Below are 13,344 nucleotides of genomic sequence, written 5' to 3' on the forward strand. Positions count from 1 at the left end.
TAGCAGCTTTCAAGCATGGCGTTCGAGATGAATGGCTCGCCAGACACCTCCGCCAAGAAAAACCGAGAACACTGGCAGCCCTGACAAGCCTCATGACCCGCTTTTGGGCGGGCGAAGATAGCTGGTTAGCCCGCAGTAGCACCAGTGACCCAAGCACATCCGAAGTCAGGGGTGGCAATGGAAAACCATGATGCAGTAAAAGCAAGCGTCGAAATAAAGAAGACAGCCTAGATAATACAGCGGTAAATGCTGGATTCAGGGGCTCTCGACCAGGTCAGCGGAAAAAGCCTTTCAAAGGCAGCAGAGATGGACCGTCTAGCCTAAACAAGATTCTAGACAAACTATGTCAGATTCATGGCACCCCCGATAAACCTGCAAATCACACCCACAGAGAATGCTGGGTCTTCAAGTAGGACGATAAGCTAAACGCCGAACACAAGGGGAGGGAGACACCAAGCGAAGACGAGGATGAACCTCGCGAGCAAAGCACTGGAGGATAGAAAAAATTCCCAACAGAGGTTAAAACAGTAAACATGATCCACGTGACAAAGAGGAGAAGCAAACACGCACTCCGAGACATACGCGCCGTAGAGCCCGTCACGCAAAAGATCAACCCCTGGTTGGCCTGCCCGATCACTTTTGATCGCAGGGATTACCCGACAAGCATCTGACATGAAGGATTAGCTGTCTTGGTGTTAGACCCAATAATAAACGGATACCATCTCACACGAGTCCTAATGGACAGCGGTAGTGGTCTAAATCTGATATATCAGGACACAGTCCGTAAAATGGGGATAGACCCGACAAAAATCAGCCACAGTAATACTACCTTCAAGGGAGTAATACCAGGCCCAGAGGCCCGCTCCACGGGATCTCTAATACTAGAGGTTGTATTCGGTTCACCCGACAAGTATCGAAGTGAGAAGTTAGACTTCGACATTGCTCCATTCCGAAGCGGCTATCAAGCACTACTCAGAAGAACAGCTTTTGCTCGTTTTAATGCGGTACCACATTACGCTTCTCTTAAGCTAAAGATGCCTGGTCCACGTGGCACCAACATAGTTAGTGGAAATGTTGAGCGTTCTCTACACGAAGAACGTGCGGCGGCTTTAACAACCGAGCACTAGACTCACCAACCAGAATAAATGACAGGTCGTCAAGACCTTGGACACGGTTCGACGAGTCCGGTGCATCACTAGATATACCTGAGATTGGTTTGATGGTTAAACCTTCATAGACGGTACCAGGGGCTTCCTATGTGTAATCAGGGCTAGTTCGGCTCAACATGACTTATCTTGAATTTTAATGGTTTATCGAGAATAACCAATTTTTTGGCATGACAACTTTCACCTAGTTCTTCTCTTTTACAGATGACAATCATGCTGCACCCGTCCAGGACACGGCACAACGGAGACATAGGCGCAGACGTGCAGCAGGGACCAACTCAAAGGTTTCTTTTCAGATTAAGACCCTGCGTAAATCTTTTTTTACTATCTCTTGTTGTTCACATCCTTCGGATACTCAATACAACCGAGAAAGATGCTGACGTTATTGGTATTTCGCCACGTCAGAATATTGCACGTACCTGGACAGTCGGGGTTTATTATTAAGGGCATTGTTCAGCCCGGCATATGTTATAAAGACCGAATACCTTAGGGAGTGTTCGGCGTCGCGAGTTTGGCCTTATATGGATCAACTCTGAATCATGTCTTTGGTCGAATGTTGGGTTTGCCCGGCTCCCGTGTTTTTCTACCTTACGTTCCGCTCTATCGGCTAAGGCGGCACCGGGAGAACTACTGCGATTGTGCCCTGGTTCATCCGGATGAGCACCTCGGTAGAGAAAGCCGAAAACTGACTTTCATGATAAAGCGCGAGACTGGTCAACCACTCGATGACTTGGCGGAATCTTCGGGATTCCTCCGCATTAATGAAGGGCCGTTTCCCAGTCATGTACGTACGTGCACCATATTCGGGCGAGCGCGGAGGTACCAGGGGCTATATAGTAGTCCCACCATCAAAATCCTATGGCTAAGTGAAAGTGTTAAAGCAATATAGTCCAATTGCCTCATTCGCTATGCTACCACCTCCTTAATGGACCAAGACGTTGGATCAAGTGTGAATACACTTTTTTTTGCGAACACCCACGCATTATATGCGTGGGGGCTGAAGCCGACGACTGCAAACTTTCAGGTTATATACATATATACATAAACTGCCGCACAAGAGGGATCATAATACTATCAGGCAAAAGTATAAACACCGCCTTTATAATTCAATAAAACATTGTTTTTACAATGGGAATACATGTCACTAGAACATTATATTCTTCGACCACTAAGCCTCTATTGAACGAGCGCCTTCAAGGACTTCTTCAAAGTAGTGCTCGGCAGATACTCGGCTACGGCGAACTCTAGGTTGCAATAGCGGTGGCCTCCATCTCTGCCCAGTATGTTTTGACACGGGCAAGTGCCATACGCGCACCCTCTATGCACACCGACCTCTTCATAGCGTCGATGTGCGGCACAGCACCAAGGAACTGTTGCACTAAACTAAAATAACTATTCGGCCTTGGCCCTTCCGGCCACATATGATCCACTACAGACCTCATGGAAAGCCCGGACAACCTATGGAGCTCGGCCCACTCGGCCATTCGCTCATTCAATATCAGCGGACGCACTGGAACAGGGAACTGTGACCAGAATAGCCTTTCCACTTCACGATCTTTTTGATCCTTGAAGTACTTGGCCACATTAGCAGCACTCGCTGCCAAATCCACGTATGCATCTGCAGAACTCCATAGTTGATCAAGAGGGGCATACTTCGGATCTCCGAACTTCGTCCGCAACAAAAAGGGTTTCCCAGCTGCGATATCTCCAGCTTGACGCAGCTCCGCCTTCGCCGCTCTGATTTTGGAGCGGGCTTCCTTGGCTGCTACCATGGCCTTCTGCAGGTCCGTTTCCTTCGCCCGACTTTCTTTTTCAAGAACCTGGAAACGGTCGGCGGCATCTTTCAGCTCAACGGCCATTTTGGCTATTTTTTCCTTGCTTTGGCAATGCGCAGCCTGTTCGGCCCTCAGCTCTTCGACCGCCTTTAGAGCGGCTGCATCACTATTCCTGGCTTGTTCCTTGGCTCGGGCAAGTTCCGCTCGAAGGGTCTCCACGACGGCAGCTCCATCTGCAGTCACAACATATTAAAGATACTGGCATCATCCTCCTCTTACTATGTGTTGATCACCGGAGAAATCACATACCCTGTACCTCGTCGAGCCGCTTGTTGACAAGCACGATGTCGGCATCTGCCGCATCAAATTGCCGCTTCAGCTCGGCAAACTCATCAGTCCGGCTAGCCACCGGACCTTCAGCCACCTGCACATGAAGGCGGTCTGATTATTACCTGGGACTATGATCCTTTGTTTGCCGCCGTTCTTGACGGCAACCAGAGTCTCAGGGCCTACTATCTGCATTGGGCACACCTAACGTGTGCGGTACTGTAAAAAACATACACTATTTCACGTACCTCAAAGCCTTTCAACAGACTCATAAAAGCTTCATCCAACCCGCTTTCGGCGGATGAAATCCTCTCAATCACCATACCCATTAGCGTATGATGCGCTTCTGAGATGGACGCTTACTCCAGAAGATCCTTCAGTGCGCCCGATCGCACAGCGGACGATTCCGGACTCTTTCTGTTGCTCTCTTTAGGAGCCGAATACTGAGGACTTTGGGTGGCCGAAGGATTACCCTCTGGCCTTGGCGGATCAGGAGAAACCCTCCGCGATGACACTTCAGGGTCACCTGCCTCATGAGGCGGGGTGGCATGGGGAGGTGTTTTGATCTCCATCATCTCTGGAAGAAGACCCCCCGAAGATGAACTCTGTCGAGAAGGGCAACGATCCGAACTACAAGATATATGCTTCGGTTATTGTCTTCGGAAGTAATGTAGGATATTTTTACTATTAAGTACTTTTTGTTTACTTATAGCTCGGTAGAGGGATGTTCCCCTTGCAGGCACAGTGCGACAAGAGTACCCTTTGAGGCAGGACCCTCTAGTGAAGATTTCTTCCCCCGTTTGGAAACTTTTGTTTCCGGGTCTTCAGAGGTGGTCCTCTTCCTTCCTTGGGGGGAGGGAATTTCAGATTCTTCTCCCTGGTTATCCTCCTTCATGGAAGTGCTAATTCCCCCGGTTTGGATGAATAAGGAGTGAGGTCTGCTTTCAGCCTCTTTATTTTCCCCTTTATCTTCCCCTGAGGACGCCTGATAAGGCGCCGGCTCGAGCATTCTGGCTAGTACTGGATTGGCCGAGCCTTCGAGAAGGGGGGCCGAACACCTGATCATCTTCTCCTTTGTTACCCAGTCCTGGTCAAAGAGCGACTTTTCAGAATGACGTTATGATAAATAAAAAGACAGCATGTTTGGCCATGAGATTACTTACTTGGGTATCTGGGCGATTACAGCTCATACCCGCGTCCTCGGTGGTGTCCGGACACTTTATTTGTGGTCCGAAGAACAATTTTTACATCTCTTTGAGCATCATGCCGAGGAAGTGCCGAATAGTTTGCGTTCCTTCCGGGTTGAACTCGCACATACGGAGGGGTCGACGTTTGCAAGGCGGGACTCGACGAACTAGCATGACTTGCATTACCGTGACTAGGCTGACATCTCTCTCGAGGAGATCTTGGATGCGACTCTGCAATATCGGCACACCATTTACTTGCCCCCAGTCCAGCCCTTTGTTGATCCATGATGTCAGTTGTGGTGGGGGGCCCGAGCGAAAGGCAGGGGCGGCTACCCACTTGGTACTCCGGGGAGCTGTGATATAAAACCACTCCCGTTGCCATAAACCGGATACCTATGGGAAGGAACCCTCTGTCCACGGGACATCAGCACTTTTGCTTATTACGGCAACTCCGCACTCTGTGTGCCGTCCCTCGATCATCTTTGGCTTCACATTGAAAGTCTTGAGCCACAGGCCGAAGTGTGGGGTAATGCGGAGGAAGGCCTCACACACGACGATGAACGACGAGATGTGAAGGAGGGAATCCGGGGCCAGGTCATGGAAATCCAGCCCATAATAGAACATGAGCCCCCTAACAAAGGGATCTAGAGCAAGGCCTAGCCCTCGGAGGAAGTGACAGATGAATACAACGCTCTCGCCGGTTTCAGGAGTGGGAATGACTTGCCCTCGAGCAGGCAGCCTATGCGAGATTTCGATGGTCAAATACCTGGCCTCTCTTAGCTTCTTGATGTCTTCCTCTGTGACAGAGGAAGGCATCCACCGACCTTGAAGGTTGGATCCGGATATAGTTGAAGGTCCGAAGCACCTGACCTAAGCCTTGGGTGTTGGAACTCAAGGCGGGGGAAGGATTCGATTGAGTACGAGAGGGAAAAAAGGACATGCCTTGGCCTCTTTATAAAGAGGGTGAATATCAAGTGTCATCCTCATGGCCGTTTGGGACTTGCCAAAAATCAAGGAGTCATACCAACGGGCACGATTGGGTTACCCACGTCCGTATTGATGAGAATACCGTAATAAGGGGGACACGATCTCTGCTTCGACAAGACGTGTCAAGAAAACTGCCTCGCGATATGTGCAATGTCGGTTGAGAAAAACGGTTCGAATAATGACCGGGCCATGGCATGATGTCATGTTGCTAAACGTGTCAGCAGATTATATTTGTGGAAATATTATTCTCTCTACGGTGGTATGTGGAACTTGTTTTGCAGAGCCGGACACTATCCTTGTGTTCAAAATCTTCTATGGAGTATTCGGAGGAAGAACCCGCCTTGCAATGCTGAAGACAAATCTGCGCGCCGGACTCATCGTCATTGAAGCCTGGTTCAGGGGCTACTGAGGGAGTCCTGGATTATTGGGTCTCCGGACAGCCGGACTATATCCTTTGGCCAGACTATTGGACTATGAAGATACAAGATTGAAGACTTTGTCCTGTGTCCAGATGGGACTCTCCTTGGCGTCGAAGGCAAGCTTGGCAATACGGATATGTAGATCTCCTCCCTTGTAACCGACTCTGTGTAACCCTATCCCCCCTCCGGTGTCTATATAAACTGGAGGGTTTAGTCCATAGGACAACAACAATCATACCATAGGCTAGCTTCTAGGGTTTAGCCTCTACGATCTCGTGGTAGATCAACTCTTGTAATACTCATATCATCAAGATCAGTCAAGAAGGACGTAGGGTATTACCTCCATCAAGAGGGCCCGAACCTGGGTAAAGATCGTGTCCCCCGCATCCTGTTACCATCCGCCTTAGACGCACAGTTCGGGACCCCCTACCCGAGATCTGCCGGTTTTGACACCGACAAACAGAGTAACGCTTTAAGCAAGATGACATGATGTAGTGGGATAAACTCAAACAATATGATATAAACCCCATCTTTTTATCCTTGATGACAAAAATACAATATGTCCCTTGCTGCCCCTACTGTCATTAGGAAAGTACACCGCAAGATTGAACCCAAAGCTAAGCACTTCTCCCATTGCAAAAAAGATCAGTCTAGTAGGCCAAACTAAACCGATAATTCAAAGAGACTCTCAAAGATATCAAATCATGCATATAAGAATTCAGAGAAGAACCAAATAATATTCATAGATAATCTTGTTCGTAAACCCACAATTCATCGGATCTCGGCAAACACACCGCAAAAAGGAGTATTAGATCGAATAGATCTCCAAGAACATCGAGGAGAACTTTGTATTGAGAATCAAAGAGAGATAAGAAGCCATCTAGCTAATAACGATGGACCCGAAGGTCTGTGGTAAACTACTCATGCTTCATCGGAAAGGCTATGGTGTTGATGTGCAAGCCCTCCGTGATCGATTCCCCCTCTGGCAGATCGCTGGGAAAGGCCCCAAGATGGGATCTCACGGGTACAGAAGGTTGCGGCAGTGGAAAAGTGGTTTCGTGGCTCTCTACGATCAATCTAGGGTATAAGAGTATATATAGGGGAAAGAAGTACGCCGATGGAGCTACGTGGGGCCCACGAGAGTGGGGGGCGCTCCTACCCGCCTGGGCGCGTCCTCCTGCCTCGTGGCCACCTCACGGAGCTCCAGCCTTCCACTCCAAGTCTCCTGGTTTGCTTTCGGTTCAAGAAAGATCATCGCGAAGGTTTCATTCCACTTTGACTCTGTTTGGTATTCCTTTTCTGTGAAACTCTAAAATAGGCAAAAAAACAGAAACTGGCATTGGGCCTCCGGTTAATAGGTTAGTCCCAAAATAATATTAAAGAGCATATTAAAGCCCATTAAACATCCAAAACAGATAATATAATAGCATGGAACAATCAAAAATTATAGATACATTGGAGGCGTATCAGTTTCGTCGGCCAATGAGAATTTTACACGTGGAAAATCACCATTGGTCGTGGTTGTTAGTGGGTTATCGGATCCAAAACCAGACACGGTAGCTTAACAGCGACCCATTACGGTGGATGCCACGTGTCGGTTACCCTTGGCGAAAGCACTACCATGACGCGACATTTATCGTCATGGATTTGGACACTCCCGTGTTGATAATTTTGGTATTTTCATGGAACACTTGTACGACAACATAGGTATGACTATCTTGATTGTATTATAAAATCTTCATGGATGTACATGCATGACAGAAAACATGACCTACTATGACAAACACGTAACATCATGGAAGTGTATTTTTTTGTAGTGCCATCCTCCAATCAAGCTCGACCTCTTCGCCCAGTTCACCCTAGTCAGATCCCTGGCTCCATCAAAGAGCTCGAAGTTGCCGAAAAGCTCTGCTCCCCTAACCCTGAAGAGGAGCAGGGCGCCCACACTGCCTATGGAGGCCGCATTGGGCCCCATGCTCATCGCTTCAGAGTAAGGAAAATATTGTTTTCTTTTATTGTTGAAGCGTTATGCACTCATTGGTTTGCTGATCCAATCTTGCTTGTTGTCCTTGACAGAGACGAAGAAGAAACCCTCATTCACCAGGTCAAACGAGTAAAGCAAGTGAAGTCATCAGAGCCTTCAGAGAGCGCGTGCTTGTCGTGAGGCAGCACGAATGATCAAACGCCAAGCCCCCGACATGAAGGCACCCGATAGGTCTCTCCGACCAACTGAAGCGTGGAAGAACGTGCCCCATATCTTGTCATGGAGGAGAGGAAGATTGCCTAGATCGAGGCAGCACGAATGTTACATGTCCACTACTGCAGGATACTGCTAACGCGACACTATGATCAGAGACCCTTTGCAGCAACTGTGTGCGATGCAATAATCGCTAATGGTGGTGTAGAAACTGTCAAAAAAGGTGCAAAACGTTTGCAATGGCGGAGCCATCAAACACGGTTCAGATTTTAGTTGCACGTCCGATGCAGGACACACGGTTAATCCATTCAAACTATCTGCGATGAGGCAAAACAACAGAAACGGGCAACCATAACAATGTGTGTGCGATGCAGGACACATGGTTAATTCATTCAATCTGTTTGCGACGAGGTAGAACAACGTAAACGGGCAGCCATATCAATGTGTGTGCAATATACGACATATAGTTAACTTGGACGAACTGTTTTCGTTTAGGGAACACAACAGAAATGGTTCAACTTAACAAGATGTGTGTGATATGCGGCATATAGTTCATATGGATGAACTGTTTGCGATGAGCCAAAAGAACACAAAAGAGTCGTGTAAACAAGATGTGCGTGATACGTGGCAAACAGCCGACTCGGATGAACTGTTTGTGATCAGAAATTGCAACACAGATGGTCAATGCAGTTACTTCGTGTGCGATTCTGTGTTTACAAAAAACTTTGAAAAATGCAAACTAGTTGCTTGCGGTGGTGGAGTATCGCACACGATGCGTATGCGAGTACTTGTGTGCGATGATTAGTATGTTACACATATGTTTCCTTATGTTAACATGTGTGTGGATTTGCAATGTGGACAGTTAATATGCAAATCCCTTCTGGACATCGGGCACAGGCTTAAAGTCAACGAACCATGTACGATACTAATACTTTCCATGAAAATTTATGAACTTGGGTAATAGCATTTGAGTAACATATGTATATATAGTGGTTACACTATTTGACAAAAGGAGGATCTTTGTAACACGGTTTTGACAACCATATGGTCCATATCTACATACTTAACATAGTAACAACTATCACATTTTAAGAGGCTAAGGGCCAACAACCATATGGTCCATATCTACATACTTAACATATATAGTGATAGCTAGCACATTTTAAGAGGCTGAGGGCCAACAACCACAACTATCCACTGGAAGCAGCTTGACCACGGCGACTCGACATCTCGTCAATGAAAAGGAAGAGCCCTCCTGTGCCTTGGTAGAGCATGAGTAGAACAGTGTATCCAATTTTCCAATATGGATGCATTGCCACGAGAAGCGAGAACTTGTTAATTTGAATGGTTCCATTTCTGCCGGAAATGCATTACCTTGCAATCACTTTGGCGTTATTAGCAGGCACAAGTGTAATTTGACCATGCCGGGAAATCGATCCAGGAACTGCCATAGGGGGAAATTTCTGTTGACATGTAGAATAAAAACAATTGTAACATATCGTTGAAGATATATATAGTTGATGAGCATCAACATTAAAATAAAACTTTTTACCAGCGTTTTATGCACACAATTAGTCTTGTTCAGTGTGTGCACCATAGGTCTATTTAATCCCATCCAAAACCGAGCGTTCATATGTTGTGCTATCTCTGTCAGATTATCAACAAAGTTTATGACATGCTTCAAGTCCTTCCAGTGAAATTTGGTACGCTTAGTAACATACAGATCGTTCGCTATGCATCCCACATATCCTGCTTAAAATGTGGAAAGGTATTATTCATTCATAACATGGCAGAAGAATATATATTGCACATAAATTTCTAAATAGAATTGGTTGCTTAAATAGAGATCAATTGGTTGCTTAAATAGTAATATGACAACATGGAGAATGTTGAAAGGACACTAAACTCGATTAGACTTTGATTGGCTGATGACGTTGGGGAAGTAAACATCCATGTTAATTAGACCAGTTTGTGGTGCATGCACTAAAATTTTATTGCCAGCTTTCAGTTCATAACACTTAGACATTTTTCTCCAAAGGTCCGCATTAAAATAGGAGTTACAATCTTTATCAAGTTTTACGCTAACCGTCATTGTAAATCCATGCTGCATTGTCAATATGACATCCTGGGAGTCATCAGCAAAGTAAAGCCCAAGATTTCCTTCTACTCCTGTTCTTGCAAATCAAGGGATGTACTGCTTGAAATGAAAATTAAGATCGTAAATTAGATATATGGAAATAATAGAAGAAGATGCAAATATGGGAGTAACTGATAGAGCAGATCCATATATATATAGATGAAAGAAAAGTACAAAAATACAGAATTAAAAATAGATAATGTAACAAAGATTTGATGCAAATATATAGATGATGTAGCAACGGATGGTATATGCTCACAAATTTAGGCCATGCCGACCGTGGTAGGTTGAGATTTAACATACAGAGCGCTCCCTGAAGTCATCCGGAATGGTGAGTGTCGGTGTCAAAATCGTCGACTCGACTCCTTAGTGCAGCGTACACTTGCTTCAGCAAAACGAGGCTCATCCATTTGTTTTGATCCGAATCACACTCTAGACCAGCTCTTCTTATAGAGAAGGAACTCCACTTTGACAGTCATACGAGAGGGAAGAGACTCAAAGTTGATGAGAATAGTCGATTTGACCGGTATCACGAATAGTGCGGATCTCGGCTAGGGGGTCCCGAACTGTGCGTCTAGGTCGGATGGTAACAGGAGGCAGGGGACATGATGTTTTACCCATGTTCGGGCCCTCTTGATGGAGGTAAAACCCTACGCCCTGCTTGATTAATATTAAATGATATGGGTAGTACAAGAGTAGATCTACCACGAGATCAAGGAGGCTAAACCCTAGAAGCTAGCCTATGGTATGATTGTTGTTCGTCCTACGGACTAAAACTCTTTGGTTTATATAGACACTGGAGAGGGCTAGGATTACACAGAGTTGGTTACAATGGTAGGAGATCTACATATCCATATCGCCAAGCTTGCCTTCCACGCCAAGGAAAGTCCCTTCCGGAGACGAGACGAAGTCTTAAATCTTGTATCTTCATAGTCCAGGAGTCCGACCGAAGGTATAGTCCGGCTATCCGGACACCCCCTAATCCAGGACTCCCTCAGTGAGATAGAACTTCGTTTCTGACTAGCCACGACCACAATTGCCCGATTTGTGCTCGCGCTGTGGACAGATGAATGAACACCCACGAGTCAGCTAGAACAAAAATGATTCCATGGCGATTTCCACCGGTTGATTAATAGCGACGAATAGACTGCGATAAGAGATGAGTAAATATTTTGCTAATTAAGTTGATTACCTTCTCCATGAGAAAAATCCCCGACCCAATCCCGCAGAGAATACCAGTCGACCAGAGTCCAGAATGTCGGTGCAGCTAGGCAGCAGAAAGCGGTAGGGGCGAAATCTGGTGCTGTTTCGAGCACGACCTACGCCCGCCGCCAACAGTCATCGAGCTTAGGGTGCAGAGTTACAGAGGAGTCCACAACGAGTGAGTGGTGACGAAGTGGGCGAGGGTTTTCTTTTTTTCCTTCTGCATGTGTGAGTGAACAGACACGGTTTGCAGAGGCGACGGAGATGAATCGTGTGCGATAGTAAATCATCGAGATTGAATGGGAATCCAAATTTCCTTGGTCCTTCATCCATGAGTTTTTTTCTATGATGAACATAAACCTTGCTAATCACCGTGTTCATAATTGACACTTTTCCGGGTTCATTTACAATATTTAGGGGATTATGTGCATTTTGTAGGCATTAATGCATGCAATTCAAATTCGAACAATCGGTGCATGAAAGGGTGCACAAGAATGGTCTGGAAAAACCATACTCATGGTATTTAGTAATTTTGCAAGCCTTTTACAAGGAATGCGCGGAGATTTCAATGGAATGTGGGGCAATAGTCAACCACAAACGCATCATTTACTGGTTATCAACTATAGAACAATGAAATGTGTGCTTGAAAAACATGACGGCTGGCATGGTGCCATGGTATGGCCTCACCGTGCCCTGGTTAAAAGCTGGGAAGGTTTGATTTATGTCATCATGCACGCCAGTCACAAATCGAACCATCACCGAGGAAGTTCAATGCTTTCGATAGGGAAATCACCAAGATTAAAGGGGACTCCAAATTTTCGTCCTAGTTTTTCATTCAGTTTTTTTCGAACGATCAACATACCGCCTCAAATGCAACTTGTTCAAATTTGACATTTTTCCGAACTCATTTACCATATTTAGGGGATTATGTGCATTTTATAGGCATTAATCATGCACATAATTCAAATTCGAACAATCGGTGCATGAAAAGGTGCACAAGAACGGTCTGGAAAACCATGCTCGTGCTATTTAGTACATTCTCATGCCTTTTAAAAGGAATGGGCAGATATTTCAAGGAAATGTGTGACAATAGTCAACCATAAATGTGTCTTTTACTAGGTTAAAAACTATACAAAAATGAAATACATTCTTGGAAAACAAGGCGCCTGGTGTGGTGCCATGGTATGACCTCACCATGCCCTGGTAAAAATTTCATCATGCACGCCTCTCATAAAACAAACCATCACCGAGGAAGTTTCATCGTTTCTGGGGGGATCACCAAGATTGAAGGGGGGTCGAAATTTCCATTGTCCTTTGTCCACGAGTTTTTTTCTATGATGAACATACAACCTGCAAATCACCATGTTCAAATTTGGCACTTTTCCGGGTTCATTTGCCATATTTAGGGGATTATGCGCATTTCCTAGGCATTAATGTACATAATTCAAGTTCAAACAAGTGGTGCATGAAACGGTCCAAAAGAACGGCCTAGAAAACCATGCTCGTGCTATTTAGTAAATTCTCATGCCTTTTACAAGGAATAATGGACATATATTTCGATGAAATGTGTGGCAATAGTCAACCACAAAAGTTTGTTTGTTGGGTTGTCAACTACAAAAAAAATGAAATAAATTGTTAAAAAACATGATGTCTGGCATGGTGCCATGGTATGACCTCACCATGCCTTGCTAAATAATTGGGAAGGTTTGGCTTATGTCATCATGCACTCCCTTCATAAATCGAACCGTCACCGAGGAAGTTCCATGCTTTATTGAGGGAAATCCCCAAGATTGAAGGGGAATCCAAATTTTCGTCCTAGTTTGTCATTCAGTTTTTTTCCAACGATCAACATACCACCTGAAATGCAACGTGTTTAAATTTGACATTTTCCCAGACTCATTTACCATATTTTGGGGATTATGTGCATTTTCTAGGCATTAATGGAC

This window comes from Triticum urartu, chromosome 4 (assembly GCF_003073215.2).
Source record: "Triticum urartu cultivar G1812 chromosome 4, Tu2.1, whole genome shotgun sequence".
Classification (NCBI taxonomy): domain Eukaryota; kingdom Viridiplantae; phylum Streptophyta; class Magnoliopsida; order Poales; family Poaceae; genus Triticum; species Triticum urartu.